Source organism: Parus major, chromosome Z (genome assembly GCF_001522545.3).
Source record: "Parus major isolate Abel chromosome Z, Parus_major1.1, whole genome shotgun sequence".
In the NCBI taxonomy this organism is placed as follows: Eukaryota; Metazoa; Chordata; class Aves; order Passeriformes; family Paridae; genus Parus; species Parus major.
The window spans coordinates 6,540,700-6,556,070 of record NC_031799.1 but is presented as its reverse complement, the minus strand read 5'-3'; the positions used below and the strand labels follow the sequence as shown (position 1 = coordinate 6,556,070).

At 43.6% G+C, this 15,371-nt stretch overlaps 1 protein-coding gene across 16 annotated transcripts in view; it reads right to left on the bottom strand.

Moving 5' to 3' along the window:
• Nucleotides 1-15,371, bottom strand: part of CELF4 (CUGBP Elav-like family member 4) — a 705,470-nt gene that overhangs the window by 116,434 nt on the left and 573,665 nt on the right. The gene's annotated exons all lie outside the window — the stretch shown is intronic.

Sequence of the window (15,371 nt, the reverse complement as noted above, 5' to 3'; positions counted from 1 at the left end):
GCATCTGAAGGACTATTATTGTCCTTATGTTTTCCTTCAGGATTAATGAATTTGTTGTCTTGTTCATCAAGAGTTAGATTAAATCCTGGCTTTAAACCACACCTTGATCTTACATGTGCCACTCTTGAGCTCATACTTTAGACCCTGTGCTACAGAACTCATGGAGGACAGCAAAAGAGAAGAGCTGGGGACAAAGGATTTCTATGCACCTGCAAGAGCAGGGACATCTCTTTGTCTGCTCAGAAGACTCATGTGTTCAAGGCCAGCTTGGATTGGGCTTTGAACAACCTTGTCTGGCAGAAGGGGGTCCCTGCCTGTGGCAAGGGAATTGAACTGCATGGTATTTTTCTTAACAGCAGGGGGGAACTCAAACCCTTACCAGTATGGGCATCAGAAGGAGATGCAGCACAGTGCCATGATGGCAGCAAGACAAATATTTTTCAAGTAATTTTCTATTGACAGTGCTCTGCTTCATTTAATTTTAATTAGACCAGAGAGCCTGAAGGATGCATATACTACCAACTGTATCAGCAAACAATTGGCAGTAGAGGAAGGAGTCCATATGAAGTTTGTCCCCTGTCTTCAGTCAGTTTGTATAGATGAATCTTTGTTTTTTCACAGAAGTGCTGTGAAGTTAGTCTTTCATCTCAGCCTGCACAGTGGTGCCTGTACTATTGTCTTTCTCTTGCCATGGCATATTATCCATGTCAAAAGTGTTTGAAACAGAAAATTATACACCTGGACCAAACAATTATTAAGCATAAATCTAGAAAGCTTCCTAAAACAAGATCTTACTATGTATAAATCAACATTACAGGCATGCATTGTACAATGATAGAATTATTTGTCCCACCAACACAGCTAAGGCAAGATCAGCAAATATAAAAAAAAGAGTTATCCCATTCCTGCTCAGGGTTAGTAATGGGAAAAATTAATTGACTAATTCAGGGTAAAGTCCAAGTCTCAGAAAGGTGTTTCTAACCTCTAGAGCTTTACTGTCCATATAGCAAAAAATGACCCTCCACAGGCACTTTCCACCTCAGATTTCTTCATTACTAATAATGCTTTTTGGCTAACAATGCTTTTTGGGGTGTGTGGCGAAAGCAGGGCTGTGCAAGCCAGATCTGAACCTGGCTCTGGTCCCTATTACTGCAACAGTACTGTAACTGTGCTAAGGGGAGTCATCTCTTCCCTTCATCAGTAGCCAGGACTCAGGGAAACAGAGAGAGGCAGAGAGCGAAGGTGCTGTTTTATAGCAAGCCTTTTCTGAGCTTGAGAGCTCACTGTGCTATTATTTTCCCTTTTTCCCTCATTTCAGGCCTTTTTTGTGTTTCATGTTTGGCCCTCGGCAGGCTGAGAGACGTGCTGACAAGTTGTAACTCTCACTCGGCTTGGCGAGGGCTTTGTTCTCTGTGTGCGTGGCACAGACTCGCTTCCTCTTCCGAAATGTGTCAGCGAGCGATAACACTGACACAGAGAGCCAGCGCCCGGGCTCGGCATGCTCCCCGTGCTAAAGACCCTCTTCAGTGGTCTGCAGCATCAGTCAGGAACCAAAGATTGCACAGGGAAAAATATAGTAGTGGCAGACTCCTCCTTTCTCCCCAAACCCCCTTAACCCCAGAGGCTCACACACCTGACTGTTGGGAAGGGATTTGTAGGGGTCTGGTCTCTCCATGCCAGAGATGCCCACAGAGCTGCCCCAGGGAGCTGAAGGACTGTGCTGAAGCCATCCTGCTGCTGCCCCACAACCATCCCCATAGGCTGTGTTTTGGCTAAAATGTGTGTCCTGGTGAGGGGCCAACTCTTTACTAGGAGGACAACAGGCAGAGCAACAGCATCAGAGCTTGCTTTGATGTGCATCCTCTTGTGACAAGATCCTGTCTCTGACTTCTCACTTTAATGTGTTTGGCATCGTGTTCAAATTAGAAAAGTTTTGTAGAAAAGTGCAGTCTCTCTCCAGGTGATTAAAGTGCTCTTTCGTATATAGGCTATTTTCCCAGAAAAGATACTTTCATAAAGATCCAAGTCTCTAGGAGCTCTCCTAGGCAAGGATGAGCACAACTTTTCAAACCTGGCACTTAGAGGCATGTGTTTCATTTATACAGCTTTTTTAAAAAACTATTACAGTTTTTAAAGGATGAATGTGTGGATCAGTTTCCTGGAGTATTCTCTCCACCAGTGTCATCTACTAAAAAAATCATCTTTGTCCTTCAAGTTCTTTGTTTATATAGCAAGAGGCCCACTAGATGGTTTTGCCCACCACCACTCTGGGAGATATGTCGTCTTCCTCAGCTGTGATAACCACTTTTCTAGGTCATTGCCTAGGTACTTTTCTAGGTTGCTGTCTTATGAAATACAGCCCCTCATTTATAGGCCTGTATTGCAGCCTTATTCCTCCCTGAGTCAACTTAGATTTGGCTCTGCAGAAACACACACATAATGTCTTAGCCAGCCAAAGCTCATTCAGAGTGACCTAAGTGACTTAGATGACTCTGTATCAGGGTTCTGTCCTTACAATTTTCCATTTTGTGTTATCCACAGATTTTATCAGCCAGGATATTTAATTCCACATCATTCATGACAATGCTGACTAGCGTCAGAGCCGGCTACTGATCCATGTAGAGCCCTGCTGCAAATATCCTCACTCTATCATGGTTTCTCTTTGACAACTGCATTTTGAGATTTGTCCATTACCCACTTCTTAATCCATTTAATGTCCACCCTCTTGAACACTGTGCTCAGCAAGAACTACAAGGAAGTTCCAATTCTAGAGAACCTTTGCAGCTCAAGATAACTTATATTGATAAGGAAAACTCAATCAGTCAGTTTTGCCATGGGGAAGATAGGATCTCAAAGACACATAGCCCCTCTCCCTCTTTCCCTTGCCTCTGGCATTGTTCCTTCCCCCAGCCTGAACAGCAGGACTTCACCTCTGCTGCAGCACTGTCCTCTAACAATACTATTTAAGGAATACTGTATTTTCCTTTCTCCAGATATTCCTATAAAAGTTGGGCATAGACCTCAGTTATTTCTGTTCTTCACTCTTGGTTATTGCAGCTTATTTTTAATGGCTGGTTCACTGGCAGGTTGTGTTTGCTACGCGGGTGTAGATGATATCTTTGCAAATACAGTGACTCAACTATCCTAAGAAGGACCCTGTTCTTCTTTATTATATTCTTGCCACTGTTATGTCTGTGGGACCTTGGGATTAAATACCCACTTGCAAGCTACTCCCACTGAGATTGTGAGAGCTGGAGAGACCAGCAAATAAAGGAAACCAAGTCATAATTCCTACACGTGTTTCATGTGACGAGAAACACAGGACAGTTTTATCCTTTCCCCACCTCAATATATTTTTTTCCTGGGAGCAAAAGTAGTTGTATTTTTTGCACTCAGAGACTTCCCTGCACAGTGAAGCAATGTAAAGGCAATAGGGTTCTTATCATTCAGCTTCCCTGAACCCTTCTCTGTGCTGGAAACAAAGCCCAGGTCCCAGATGGGATGACATTTATTTAGCATATGTAATGTTAACCAAAAGATGTCAGAGAACATGCATTGAACCCTGCTTTGTCTCTTTAACTGTTAACTATTGGTTTTCCCTGTCACTTTTTTTGGCCTGTTCCAGCCCCATTGTCCCAGACTGAGGAAGATCTAGCCCTGGGTGGTTTGGTTGTCCTTGGTCTTAGACATCTACTTGTCCTGTCTTCTTTTCAAGTAGTAGCTCACACCATATCTAAGTGGAAGCTAGGACCCAGAGAGAAGTAGCTTGAAGGATTTGGTGCAGACTTTCCTGAATTTTAACAAAAGCACTGAAAGTTTGCCCATCAATAACCCACTCATGAGTAAGGTACAACAGTTTGTCCCCAGCTCCCTAAGGATCAAACTCACATTCAAGAGGCAGCCTTTTATCTCCCCGTTTTTGCTGTTAGATGTGAGAGTAGTTCTCAGCAAACCTCTTTATTTTATTTTATTTTTTTTTTTCATCTCTTCACCTGCAATCCAGGGAAGCTTTGGCCTTCATTGTTTTGATGCTCAATTCTGAAAGAACATGCTATCACAGCAATGATAGCAGACTTAAGGAAGGTCTAGCATAATCATTCAAACACTGCCTAAGCAGTAGTAGGTGGTGGTGTTGATTCAGGCTTGGGGTGACTGAGACCCACAGAAGTTAAAGAGACACACAACCTGAAATAGGGGATGTGAGCACTTGCCTTGCAGCACAGCCCTGAAGAAATCATGATCCTTTTCTCTGGACTTTTCTACAGCATTTTTCAGGAGACTAGTCCATAATCCTGACTTCAGAGAGCTTTGCACAGGCTGCCTAAATTATATTGAAGCACAAGATTTGTAGTTCAGTTCACCCAGAAAAATCGTATGTCTGCATGTTTGCATATGGATGCGTGCAGTGTGTGGGAGTGATTCTCTAAATAGGAGGCGAAGTGCCTATCACGGAGAATAGACCTTAAAAGGGTTTTCTGAGCTGTAAGTGAGAAACCAAAGCTGGGAAGAAAAAAATAAAGCAAAAAGACAACCTTACCACTACCACCGGCAACTCAAATTAAAAAGCAATTGTGTGTGTAAGGAAAAGGAAGATTTGGAAATACAGGGATAAATGACATTTGTTGTGAAAGCCTCCCCCACTCCTGTCCCCAAGTGATAAGGAAATGAGCTGGATGCCAAGGGAACTTCAGGTTGGATTCAGGAGAAAGAAACATTTTCAGGTCAAACTTCATTTGATGTTAGCTTGATTTCCTCCATCAACTGACATTGGGCAAATGTGCCACTGTCATCACTTCCCAAACTTGTGTGTACCCACAGCTTGATGGAGATGTGGACAGATGCCCATGGGCAGGTGCCCTTTCATGCTTTCCCCTCCAGCAAATACTACCATCAAAATGCCACCCCACCCTCTGGTTTTTATCTGGTCCAGGAGTCCTAACACTGCCTTCCAAGGACCAAGCCTTGAGGAGGACTTGAAAAAGAGGAGAAACTGCTCTTCTCCAGGGGATCATGTGTGACCCAGGATCCCAGCAGGAATCTCCACTGTCCTGATTCACTTTATGGAGAAGCAGGGAGCCAGGCAGTCAGTGCTGCTAACTTCTGGGCATCTGAGAGAGCTGGCACTTGTCAATCAATGCTGATACAAGTGAGAGGGATCCAACCAAAAGGTGTGTCAGCAGGAGTGGTGGTACCTAGCATGGGCAGAAGCAAACCAGCTGAAGTGTTTACAATGCCAGAGACAATGTGAGATCATATTTCCCTAGTCTGTGGTGGAGTTGTGGTCACTGCTTAGTCTCCATTCCCATCATCCAGAGAGTCCTCAGAAACCTCTGCATGGTGCCAGATCCAGGCCAGCACCAAGCACTGCTTTGGAGGTGTTGAAGGGCTGGCAGGACGGGGACTGCTGCTGATTTACTTCCTTGCTGCTCTTTGGGCAAGCAGCAAGGTAGGAAAGGGGGGATGATTGAAAGGAGTGGGGAGAGAAGATGAAAGGGGGAAGAAAAGATAATAAGAAAGCCCCCACTGCCCTCTGCCATTGTGCTGTTCACTAGAAGACTCCCTACAGAATTACGCTGTCGTCTTGCAGGAAAGCATGTAATAACTGAAAATACAGTGTCAAAAGGAATTTTTCAGGCTTTGACAGTTCATAAATTACAGTTCGTTGACTTCTTCCTGTGTCTAGATTTAAATTAATAGGCAAGCAGATATATATTTCTTTTGCTCCTTTCTACTGAGCAGGAGCAGTTGTGGAAGTGACGCGGTTTCTCGCGTCTCTATCTCCCCTTTCCCTCCCTCCCTTCCTTACAATCAGCCTCACCCTGATGCAGGCCAGACCCTTCTCTCAAACCCCAGAGTATGGCACAGCAGTCCTCCCAACATTGCCTCTCTCCAGCATACAAGTGGAGCTGCAAAGGTAAATAAATCCTCTGTTCCCTACAGCCAGTGGCCTCTTTCTAAAATCAAACTCTTTCAGAGGAGGTATTTGGTGGGAAATGGTCACAGGCAGTAAAGGTCAGAGATGCTCAAGTGTCCAAAGTGAAAGCAAGCAAAAAAGAATAGGCCTGCCTTCTAAATAAACCGAAGTGAGATGACATGGCCATCATTTCTCTTTCCACGGAAATGTAGGTGCTCACCTGTAGTGAGAGTAATGGTGGCTATGAGGATGGATGGATGGATAGATGGATGGATGGATGGATGGATGGACAGTCGAAAGTAATAGCAAACTGACAGGAGATCATTGCTCCAGAAAATACTCATGCTCTAAAGGGATTGCACTCCACCTTCCTTGAATCTTTGGATTCAATGTAAGCCTGCTGGTCTGAGCTGAGCAGCTCCAGTATTTTGTTGCTGGGGGAAATGATCTGGGAAGATGGAAGCTTGCACACCACTCACGCTGCCCTGGTGAACTGGAATGCTCAGAAGTGGAGTTGCTTGGTGGCACATCAAAGCACGGTGGGGAGCTGTTATGCTGCAGAGGACCCCTTGTTCCTTTTTATGGTGACGCATTTATGAGTTTTGGGCAGGACAGCCTGAGGTCTGTCTGTGATGTTGCTCTGCAGGTGCAAGGAGCTCAGCCTGCATCAGTGATGGCTGTGAAATTCCTTGGAGGGTGTGGATTTGCAACACATAGGTAGTGAAATGCGTCAAGTGTTTTGGGTCCTGCAGTTTGAAAAGGTCTCACGTTAAAAAGAGGTTATTAATAGCATTAATGGTTCCTGCTACAAGTTGTAGTCTGTAGCTGCCTAAAAAGCTAGAGTGAATACTGGGATGTGCTTGGCAGCTCCTGGGAAAGAGCAGTTCAGGACACAACTGTTTTTTGGGAGGGTGGCAGTGACTCAGAGCTGGGAGCTGAACATTTTCCTTGCTTTCCATAGTAACACAAAGAGCGGGAGTGAAAAGCGCAGAGCCAGAAGGAACACGGGTCCTGGCTGCCCTGATAGAGCTGTGTGAAGGGACGAGTGTGACAATCACACATTTGAATCATCTGAAAGGTCTTGGAGCTTTCACTCAGCGGGTGCTGAGGGGTGGCCACGTCCCCCTGGGGAGGCAGCTCCTTGTGAAGCCCTGGGGGTTCACTCACCTCTGGGCTCAGCATTCCCTGGGGGATGCCCTTTGCAGTGGGGCTTGGAGGGCTCAGATGGTGGAAAGGCAACTGAGGGGCTCTGGGGGCACGAGCTGAGCACAGGAATGGAAGAGTAGGAGAGCCAGCAGTCCCAGGTGTTTGCCCTGCAGGGAGCTCTCCTTGTGCAGTGGCACAGGGATGTTTTTTATTGACCAACTCCACTTATTGACCACTCTCAGTGGTATTGAGATCTCCAGGTGCTCCCAGTATCAGCTCAAGTGCAATGACTACAATGATTCAGGAGGGACAGAAACCCTACTTCAGCTCATGCAGGAGAGAAATAACCTATTTAGTGCCTAAGGTTTCTCATTCTGCAGTTACTTAAGGCCTGAGTTTAACTCTTGAGAGGGGGCTGCTCTTTGGGTTTGCTGATCAGGAAGTTTCTGGCACTAGGTGTTTATTGTCTGTGAGTCAATTCAAGAAAACCTGTTCTGAGGAAGTCACTTATTTGTGATGCCTCATTCAAAGAGGTATGGAATACCCCAGAACTTGTGGTCCTGCTTAGAGAGCTGTGGGGAGGGTGGATGGAACAAGTGCTGCCATTTGCAGTTTAGGTGACAATTTGTGCAGTGACGGAGAACTATCAGTCTCACATGTCTGACACATACCTGCATCAGCACTATTTCAACTGGAGTTACTATAAAAAGAGTAAAAATTAGCCCCAAATAAGAAAATTAATTCTTCAACAGATTTTCACAAACCCATTGAAGGCCATTTTCCACAGCTTCCAGACTGTCACAGACCACAGCAGTTTAAAACTGGTTTCAGCCCATAGATACCACCACCAAAGAGACTACAGGGACAGCCAGCCTATGCCAGTTTGAATTAATTTCAGCTCCTAAATGTTTCCCACTAGCTTCTTGTTTCCTTCCCTCACTAGGACAGTCTAATCTGTTCTGCCCCTACAGCCTTCCCTGCCACACTCTGATGAATACTTGTTGCAATCCCCATCTTTTGATTTGCAAAACAGCATTTTGCAGAGGATGCAAAGGCAGAAGTGACAGAGAAATAAGGCAACCTTTCAATCCATTTATCAAAGTCCTTGAATTTCCCATTTCAAGGCAACAATCAGAAATAGGGAGCATAAAAAATGAATATGAAATCCAGGGCATTTTAAATAAATGGAAAGGTTAACAACAAAGTCAGTTCTCCTTGGTGGTAATAAAATAAAATCAGTCCGGAGACCTGTTGATCCTGAATGGATCTTGTTTAGTAGGAAGAAGTAAATGAATGTACTGATAGAAGAAAAACACAGAAATATAGTATTTATTAATTTCCTGTTTTTGCTGTCTTAACTGGATGTTTAGTTTTGCAAAATGCAAAAAATAGGTCCAATATGCTGTAGCCAAGAAAGACCCACTTAAACACGCTCAGTGGGTCAGTCTGCATTAAGCCAAGAGTTTCATTCCCCTGGAAAAGACATATCAAGCACAAATGAACCACTGCATCCTCACCTGGAGATGGGAACAGGTACTGCAACCACCAGGCAGGAACCTCAAAACTAGGCTTGGGAGCCAGGAAGTCATGGCCACGGATCTATTGCTGCCCATTTGACTGTCTCCTGGCTAAGGAGAAGTTGTTTTCATGATAGCTGTCAGGCATCATTATTTTCAGGCATAGAAATATTTAAATAATGAAGCTTGGAGGTGTGATTTTTGAGCTGAGATCTCATCTGTTTAGGTGTTTACAGCACAAGTGTCACGATGATGTCTCATCTTCAGGCTCAATGAACCAAAGAGACCTTTGAGGTCATATTCTCCCATGTCTGTGAAATCTGTGAGGTTTGCTGTGTCTTAGTCTAGAAAGTTTGTTGCAGCCTCTTCTAAGGGAAATGGTGCCAGAGAACAAGACCGTAGATCCTGTCTCCTGCTCAAAAAATGTTACACTCCAAGGTAAAATGAAGAATAGATGGAATGAGCCCCTACCTCTTTGGGAGAGGGAACTGGTCAAATGCAAGGCAGACAATTAATTTTCACCCAGGGACTTTGCAAAGGAACCTATGAGGAATCTGCTCTGTTTCAGGAATAGCTGAATAACAAACTTTCTCGGGTTGTGCAGCAAATCTCAGGTGTTTTTTATTATTGTTTTTCCATAAATTTGATCACTCAGATGTCACCACTTTTTTCACTGTCTCCAACAATGATCTCCAGGAGTGCCACAGCTACTTAAAATCATGTTTCTCTTTCTTTTCATTTGTATATCCCAATTTCCCTTGCTAACCTGCACCATGATTTCCCCCTCTTGCTGCCATGTTGGAGCTGGTGGTGGCAGCTGTCCTCTGTTCCTTATGAGAGTGGATGATGATGTCTTCAATGTCAAAACTGGCCATGTCTGCCTGTGACAGCCTCAGCCAGGCAGCTGGAAAATGAAAGAGTGGAGGAGCCTATGCTCCTGTCTGTCCTTTGGTTTCTGGTCCTCGGGTCAGGCCCACAGGAGACTGTGGGGCAGATTACGCTGCCTGCTTTGTGACTAAGCAGAAGGCTGCTATGCCCAGGGTGCACAGTCTGACGTCTCTCACCATCATGAAATGTACTAATTGGGTTTTTTGTGTGCATTTTTTCATTTAATGGTACTCTAGGACACTGAACCTGCATTATGATCAGAGGCTGATGAGTTAAGGATATGGGGAATTAGGCTCAGCTGGGCTCCTCTGCCATGGGCTACAATAGCTTATTATAGTCTGTACGGTATTTCCAGCAAAATGCTTTGAAATCTCAGAGCACCTTCTGTGTGAGGGATAGGGAACTCTTTACCATCAAGGAGGCAATGTGGGAAAGAAAGCGGGAAGCTTTTAACCCCTGTCACTCATCTGTCTGCTTCAAACCAAGGCCCAGAAAATCTCCCCCTCTAGCTGATGGGATGCCTTTGCCATGACATCGTCCTGACAGCTCCACTCTCCCACCCAGTCCCCTGCCCCCACACTGCAACACATTTCATGTGCTTATGAGTGTGTCCTTGTGTGTGTGCTGTGTATGTGTACATGTGTGCATTCAAACACAAACAATTCAAGTAAAATCTTGCACCACCTACTCAGCACCCCTTGGATAATCGAGTGAAAAATCCCCAAACAATGATCCAACAATCTCCCCCTCCTCAGCTTGTATTGAGGTCCCAACCTTAATGCCTAATGCAATTCTGACCCCCTACTTTCCCTGCCCTGCATTGCAGAGCAGGTTGTTTGCCTTGGCATGCAGTGCAAAGGGGTTTTCAGAGCTAGATTTTGTTCTACAAGGACTAGTTGTTTCTGGGACTTGGGAAGAGACAAAATATCTGTCACTCAGGATGAAAGCCAATGTCTAATTCAGGAAAACTGGCAAGGAACTGGTTTTGTGTAAGGCTATCTTAAAACTGCCTTCTGCTTCTACTAGAGCACCTGGTGCTTCTGAAAGCTTGATTGAAAACAGGCTACCAAATTCAATGTCTGTTTTCTTTATCCAGTGTTGCTCTAACTATTTCACATAATTGCACACATTTATTTCCCTTCTGAGATGTTTCTACAGCCTAACCAAGCACACATGATCTGAAAGGGGTCTGATTCTGTTGGAGGTGATGACTCTGGGGTTCATGCCCAGCAAAGGACAAGACAGCAGTATCTGCATGCCAAATGCAGAAATGTAAAGCCAGAAACCTGTGCACGTCATTTGGCAGGAGATGCAAAAAAGCACAGAGTGTAGTAAGGTGTGATTAAAACAGGAAAAGGAGTACTGCTAAGAAAGAGAGCAAGAAAGGGAAAAAGAAAAGAATGAATGTGATGAGGGAATGATTGCACCTCTCAGTCCTACATTTCTCATTCAGTACCATGTACATACAGTACATTTCTCTTTCAGTGACAAGAGACATGAAGAAAGGTGTGTCTGATGATGTGGACATACAGAGCCAAGTGAGAGAACAGCTGGTTCTTTCATCCTTTTTTGTGTTCTGGTCCGCTGGCTCTGGGTAGAGTTCTGCAGGGCTGAGGGCAAAGTCTTGGGTAACAGAAGGAACTCCTATGTCTTCCTAAATCTAGCACTATTTTGGCTGTGCAAAATAGGTGATACCTTCTATTAAGAGAGTATTAGGAAGAAGTTCTTTGCTGTGAGTATGTAGAAACACTGTCACGGGTTGCCTGGAGAAGTCATGGATGCCCCACCCCAGGTGAGGTTTGGTGGGGTTTGAAACAACCTGCTATAATGGGAGATGTCCCTGCCCAGGGCTGTGGGGCTGGACTAGAGGATCTTTAAGGACCATTACAACCTGAAACATTTTATGATTCTAGTAAGCTAGAAAATCTCCCTTCTTTCAAGAAAGTAAAGAATAGGCAGGATATTTTGAAATTTTCTGCATCTTTCCTCAATTTCATAGACAGCCCCAGTGTTTCCTGGGACCCCTGAAGAGAGAATCCAGGGTTTTCATGGGGGTTCTTGAAGGGAACTGAAACAACAACTATGTCCAAGCATACATTTTTATATCTCCACAGTTGAGGTTAGGAAATATGCAAGGGGTGTGAATGGGAACATGCTCCTGTTCCTGTTCCTGTATGGAACATGCTATTGGGAATAGTTTCAGGTGGGCTGATCACATAACTTTTGTGCCACATCATCTCACCACAAGCACAAGGGGAAAGGCTTCTGTCATCTTGTAAAGTCACTGGAGGGGTTTGTGCACGTTGCAGCAACATGTTTTCCATTGAACAGATCTGCCCTGTTGCACTGGATGAAGGCGATTTCCCTCCCTGATCTTGGAGGGTCAGAAGCAATTAGCATAGTCCTTCCCACCTCTCCTGGGGGCAGGATTGGGTGTAATGTAGCCCACGACTGATCTTGCCATGCACTGTTCATCGGGGGTGACACAGCTGAGCCCCTGATGAGATGCTGGCTGACATGTGTCAGGAAGGATCACGGCACGCTTCCCTAGGCGCCCAGGTGGGTTGTGGGTATCACCAAGGAGGCAGGGGGCTTGTAAACATTTTCTAATATGGCATTTAAGACAAAAAAGAGTGAGCTGAGGCAGAACAAGACAAATTAATGTAGAATGAAAATTGCCTTAAGGAAGATCAGATGTCCAGAGAGAATCAAAAGACTTCTTCTCTCAAGACTCCAATGTAAATATATATATCTATCTATATATCTATATATATCTAAACTTATCTAAACATTCATATGTAGATCTGTGTGTAAATGTGCATATTAAAGCAGATAGTCAACTGGTGCTAAATAGTAAAAGTCCACTGAATTAGGGAAAGTATATGAAGATGCTTTAATAGTCATTACCTGTTTGCTTCCTTGGTTGAATGCTTTGAGTTTTCTCTATAAAGGTGTGCATGTGCAGATATTCTTTCACTTTCTTATAGATTTGGGATACAGAATTTTTTCAAAGGTGATTATAATGGGCAAAAATTTTGAAGAAAGCTTGTGTGTGTTTTGAATGTGGCAGCTATCTGAGGATGTATGTATAAGCATAGAGAGATGGAAGAATTGAATTATATGATTCATGAGGCTTTGACTGCATGCCAGAGAGAGAAATTAAGGAAGAAACCTTCCACTGAATACATTCTTGGCTTTGAGTTCCTAAAACTGAAGAATTGCTTTAAAATAAAGGAGGTGAAGTACCACAGTTTGAGAACCTTAGACACAGAATGACTAACATGCACAATCCTGGAACAGCTGAAACTGGCAAAGATAAGAGCTGGTAAGTATATGTGAGTTTTATATTCTCAAAACCCGCTGTTCTTTTAAGTTGATTTACAAACACTGAGGTGCTTACAGACTACTCAGCACTGCAGAAGCCATTGTTGTTTAACTGTAAGAAATGTGGCACTCTCAGCATATCTGCCTGCATCAAATAATTCAGTATTCATCCTATTAATGAAGCCATACTTCTGAGGTGAGATTTCAATTGCAGGTTAAAACATCCACATTTTTTACCTATAGATAGTCTGGCCTTTTAGGTTGCCAAGGCCAGTGGAGGGATTGTTGCACACTCAGGGGACAGCACACTGCTCCACTTGCCCTGCAGTGGACACCTACATTTGGTCAGCTTCACTGATCACTCTTAACTAAAAAACATCAAGCAAGCTGCTCTTAGCCAATGCCTATCTCTTTCCAATGAGTATGAGGTAACTTCAAAAAATTACCTTAGACTTAACCATTAATATTCAGATGGATAAATTTAGGGGAGACCGATCCAGCCAAATAGCATATAAAATAAACACATATAATCCTCAGTCCCAAATTGTGCCTTCACATATCTTCTTTCTGGGTTATGTGCATTGTAGTTTATCTGACTGGTCACAAACAACCAACACAGCTGGAATAGCCAATATGAAAAAAACACAGGCATCTTCTTTGTGATGGGATCTACAGAAGTAAGGAAAAAAAAAATTCTAAATATGTTTCCTAATAATGACCTAAAATCACTGTTTGATGAACACATAATCTGTTTGCACACAGTGCATGACAGAAGAACAAGTCAAAAAGAAGGGGGAAAAAGTATTATTTTCAAAGCATCACATCATTAACACAATATATTACTTCTACCTGCAAAACAACTTTCTTAGACAAAGAACAAAAGCACTATAAAATGTAGTGATACCTGGCAAGACACTGCAGCTCCTGAGGTATCAAGGTATTTTAGAGAATTAATATCTTACACATATGCGGCAGGTTTCACCTGAAGATCTCAAAGCACTTTGTAAATATATATGCATTAATTAATCTTCACAGCAGCTCTATGAAATAAGCACTGTAAATATAATTATCTTGATTTTACAGATGGTTAACTTGAGACTCAGAGCAGTGAAATAACTCCCCCAAGTTCACACCATGAATCAGCAGCACCGTACTGACTGGAATCCAGTGTTTCCACTGCCACTTCTATTTGCTAACCCAAATGACAAAAGTCCCTTTGCTTAGGGTAGCAATGGGCTCCACACAGAGAAAAGAGCTGCTCTGGGACTTCACACTTTCTAGTTGGTAAAGCATTTCCCACCCTTTGAATCAGGAACATGATAAATGCACACAGTGTTATTTATTATTAATATGCTCATTAGCATCTGCATCATTACCACAGGAGGAATGCTATCGATGGACAGCGTTGGTGAGCAGGTCAGATCCTGCCCCAGTATTGAACATGGCTAGTTCTGGGGGCTCTTTGCTGCTTAAAAGGACAATTTCCTTAATAAGCAGTTCTTAAGAAGGCACAGGCAGCAATCACACTTCCTGCACATCTTTCGTCTTCATTTAACGTGACATTCCCGCTGTATCTTGTAAATAAACTGTGGTTATCCCCACTGGGGAGAGGCACAGTTTGATATAATGTCAGCCAGAGCTAAAACTGAGGAAGCTGAGCCTGCTGTGAAGGGGAGGGTCTCTCAAGCGCCCACATCGGAAATCTTCAGCCTACTCTTACCTTATTAAAAAGTCAACCTGCCAGCATGTAAATGGCAGTGAACAAAAAAGGGACGACATATGGCAAACACAGGCAGTAGTCAGGGGTAACACCTGTGTGTGGAGGAGGCACTTGGGTTGTCAGAGCTGAGGGGCATCTGCAGGGGCACCTGGTGGCCCTCTTTCTCCTAAAAGTAATGAAGGTCTTTCACAGGGTCTTTTTAAAAGCATTTAAAGTGGAAATTATTTACCGTTTTCATCTAAACTAGATTCCTTAGTGTCATTCCATTCAGTTTTGTTTTGTTTGGATTTGCTATTTACATAGAGACCACCTCCATGCTGTACCTTTGTTTATAGCAGTCTGTTCTTCAACAGTGAGTTCTTGATATTTATTTTTGCTGAAAATGATCTATATTAATATATTATAACATTTTGTCCTACTGCCCTGGGAATTGGAAAGGTATTTTTACCCAGTAAGATCTCAGTTTCGTCCCTTCAAAACAGTTCTGGGTCTCGGTGTCTGTCTGGGAATCCTATAGGTTCATACTCTTTAAGGCTCTTCCCAGTATATTCATGTCAAATGATATTAGACCTCACTGGCTTCCCCTAGTAATGGTAGCTAAAATTCCATTAGAATGTTTTAATATTCTCTTTTCTGATGTGACAGAGAATAAGATAAAAGCATACCCGCAAACTACGGAGACAGCTGGTGAGGGTCATCACAAAGGAGCATTTTAGGCTGATGTCAAAAGCCACAGACGGCTCCTACTTCACTCTAGGAAGGCATTTCCCCTGCAGCTTAGAGACAGCTGGATGTCATATGTTCCCCAGGGTCACTTTTCCAGGGGTCTCTGGTCACTCTTGTCCCGAAAAAACACTTGGCC